Source organism: Notechis scutatus, chromosome 1 (assembly GCF_049901735.1).
Source record: "Notechis scutatus isolate UNSWTSFEM ecotype Mainland chromosome 1, rNotScu1.2, whole genome shotgun sequence".
In the NCBI taxonomy this organism is placed as follows: Eukaryota; Metazoa; Chordata; class Lepidosauria; order Squamata; family Elapidae; genus Notechis; species Notechis scutatus.
In genome coordinates this window covers 229,710,222-229,714,408 of record NC_142009.1, presented here as the reverse complement: position 1 = coordinate 229,714,408, position 4,187 = coordinate 229,710,222, and positions in this window count along the sequence as shown.

Sequence of the window (4,187 nt, the reverse complement as noted above, 5' to 3'; positions counted from 1 at the left end):
GAAGAGCCAAGTCAGGATGACCTAAAGCAGGGTGCCCGACCTTTGATTTTGAACTTGGGGCTCCTTCCCAAAAAGTTAAGAAAAGCTAGCTTGGAAGTTAAATTCGGTTTATGGTTTTGTAATGTCAATTAAACTAATAGGGAGGAGGGAGTAATAATTAAAAATGAACATCTTTTAAATCAAGAATTTGCCTTAGCAAATTCCACAGCTCCTAATAGACTTTTACACAGGTTCCCTGAGCTTCCTGGCAGTGTTCCTTCCCTGCCTCCCTTAGGCACTGCTATCAATGTCTCAGTGCAGCATATTTTGCCTATTAACTTCTTAATCATGGTCTATTAAAATGGAGGTGTGTGTGTATGTAATAACGTAGGATACATCAAAATAATTAGTGGCAACTTTGAGGGGATTTAAAGGCAATACCTAATACCTCATAACGCTACAGACTGTTTTTACATGGGCCATGCTACTATTGGGGAAATGAGAAAGTACAACACAAGATGCTTAACCATACTGTGCAAAATTTTGTCACATTTTGAAGATTTCTAAAAGCGTATTGACTAATAACAGATGTTTTCTTTTCCACTGTGCAGTTGGAATGGTTAATGATGGGTAATATTCATTTAGAGCGTCATATAGTACAAGGGACAACTTGGCAAAATAAAAGATTCAACAATACCCTCCATTCAGAGATAAATTTGGTGCTGAAAGCGAAGATTGCTGCACCTCTCTTCCCGAAACCTTGACAGCAGATCATTGAATCTGATGACAATAAAAACTTTTCTGTGAAGCATAGTTAAGCTTATTCTATTGCTTAACTATGGTAGAATCACTGGGAGTTGGACAGCATATAAATAATAATGTAGGTAGATCTCGCTTAACGATTGCCCTGTTTAATAACAGAAATTACGATAGTGCTGAAAAAGTAACTGACCACTGCAGTATCTCTGCAGTCTAGCAGGCATTTATGGCTTGCTGCATTCCACGGTCATGTGTCCACCATTTGCACACTTCACAACTGGCTTCCAACAACAGGGTCAATGGAGAAGCCAGCAGTAAAACTGCAAGTCACAATCATGAAATTTTGCTTAACAGCTTATTGACCAAATAGAAAGTGACATCGTAAGTCCATCACAGTCATGTGATGTTTCACTTAGCAACCACGTCAATTAATTACTAGAAAGCAAAGGAATTTTTCTCCCGAACTGCTTACACCATTTCCACCACCACCACCCCCATTTTTATCCCCCCCTTTATATTACAACAGGACTTTATATCCTTTTTTGAGTTATGAAGTTTATCTTGAAGTTCTTTTAAATGCTGCTCTATGTAAGTAATTTATCCCTTGTGTAATTATCTGAATAGTTGCAGCCTTAGTTTTTAAGGAGTTTTGGATTAAGATGATCAGATTGTGATTCATAGTTTAAGAATCCATGATTACATTCTGAATTATATAAGAATTGTTTAAGGAATCCTATGTAAGGAAACTGGGAAAAATGGCAAGGTGACAAAAGTCTACTAATGTTTGCCTTTCATTCTTTTCCCCTCAGTGTGGCTACCATATACACTGCAATATATCTCAAAAAGAGAAGGAAGCTGTTGACAATCATACAGACCTGGAAAGCCATCCTGATTATGCATTCAATATCCTCCTTATTACAGCTGGCTAGATTTTCAGAGACTGGACTGATTTAATGTGTTCTCCCTGAGATTAAGCTAGGTTTTACCGTATGAATGTGAGTTCAGCAGTTATATAAATTGAATAAAAATAAATACACTAATCCATAATTAACTGAAACATAGTTTGTTTAATTTAATAAATTTAATAGTCTTCCTTCCTTCCTTTTCTAGATGTTTGTGCTCTACTTCCTTTTTCAATCAGGCTTTTCCATTTCCTGAAGGAAGTATCCTTAAATTTTATTGCTTCCTGAACAATACTAAAAAGCTCTGCTGACCCCTTTTTACATTGTGGAAGCCATTATAGTTGATTTATTTCTTAACTAAATCAACTGTAGTATATAGATAAAATCACAGAAGAATGGGGAGTTGAGGACTCTGAGTTGATTTGGGAATCATCTATCTCAGGGGTGTCAAACTGGATTTCTCTGAGGGCTGGATCAGCATTGTAGTTCTCTGGGGACAGGGAATGGATGCCTCTTGCAGGATCCTTAGGCCAAAATGGGATGCAGGGGGTCTACACACACACACCCTGCACCTCATTTTTATCCTCCATGGCCTCCTACAGCACGCTGCCAGCCGTTTTTGGGGCGTTTTCTGGCCCATTTTCAGGCTGTTTTTTGGGCCGTTTTCAGGCTGTTTTTCGATCCATTTTCAGCCCATTTTTGACTCATTTTCAGGCCTGTTTTTGGGCCCTTTTTAAGGCCACTTTTGGGCCCATTTTCTGCTGGCAGAGTGCTACAGGAGGCCATGGAGGGTGAAAACAAGGCATGGGGGGGGGGGGCACACACAGCCCGTTTTAACCACCAGAGGCACCATGGGGTGGTCCTTTGATATTTCCAGGCCGGCCCCGTGGGCCAGATTTAAGCACCCCATGGGTTGGATCCAGCCTGCGGGCCTTGAGTTTGACACCCCTGATTTATCTCCATTGAAAGATCCTAAGTACAATTTTTATCCTCTCTTGAACTAAGAGATTTCCCCTCTCAGGAAGGAAAGGGAGGAAGGGATGGAGGGAATATAATAATAATAATATTTAAACTCTTTTTAGTGATTGTGAACACAAATGGAAAGACAGGAATTACTAGAAAGTTTTCTTACACTTTTTAAAAAGTTACAGTAATTATTCCTTTGTTCCATCTGATTCTTACCTTCTTTTGCATTCTGTCATTTTAAAAAATCAAAAATAATTGCAATATTAATTATATGTACAGTAATACGTATTATAAAGCATATTATTCCTATAGTTTTACACATGTGGGAAATTAAAAAAAACCTAAATAAATGAAGCGGAAAACCAATGTGACTTGCCTGGGCCAATAAATAAAAAAGTAGTGAAAGGTATCCTCAGGGAACATGCATGCATTGCAGGGAACTGAATCTTTCCCATGTATCTTTACTACCAAAGTGGGGTAGATACCTGAACTAGATTGACTTTCTCAGGAAGCAAATTAGAGCAACGAAAGCAAATGCTATACAGGCAACAAGAGAAGTTTATCTTAGTGCATCTTGAGAGCCTGTACTAAGAAATCACTGGGTTCTAATGGCATCAACCCAAGAGTTCTTTAATAACTTAAAACAGGAAAGTGCTGGCCTCCTCACAAAAATTTACAACTTGTCATTTAATGTCAGAGGACTGGATCAATGTCAGAGGACTGGACACCACTGTTTAGCAGACACTCTGAGGAGATTCAGAAAATTATAGGCCAGTCCACTTAATATCTTTCCCAATGGGGTAAGGCTGCTTGGTAAAATAATTCAGAATGTCTTTATGTTGTGAAATGAATGCACATCACCTCACTGGCATCACCATACTACCATTTTCATGTCACAAACGTGGCCATTCCCAGAATTACCTTCTCCCACTGTGCAATGAAGAAAGCCAGTGAGACTGGCTACTTGGTCATTTAACCAAGGCAGCTGGATATATTTAGAATACTGTAACATTTATGCAACCTTGCCAAGAAATACCCACAGACCCCCCTAGCTCTGCAGTTGGCCTTTCAGTAGAAGTGTTTGGAAAACCCAAGTATTGCCAACTAGCTGATAAATCCCAGAGAAAGGTGGGGAGCGAGCAATCCTGATAGGATCTGGGCATCTCCTCCTGCTGCCCCCAATTTCCATCCACCTTGTCTGTATGACTTGTCAGCTAGACTTATTTCTGGACACAAGTCCAGCTCTTATTCCCAAAGCCTTTTTAGCCTGGGGGGGGGGGGGTTAGAAGCAAAGTTTCCAAATGCCCAAATAGCAGTTCCCTTTCTCTCTGGAAAGAAGAGAGATCCACACCACAGAAATTGTGTTACACCGGGAGATTAGAACAGATGACGTCCACGTTCATCAGAGAAGAACACAATAGCCTCTATATTTAGATCCAAGCCTCTGTGTGATACTTATAGGCTTTCAATATATATATATATATATATATTTGACATGCGGCGCTCAGCTGCCCTGCTGTAACCGAAACGAGCGAGATCGATTTCGATCGGGGGCGCGCACCGTGAGCGCAGAGATTTAGG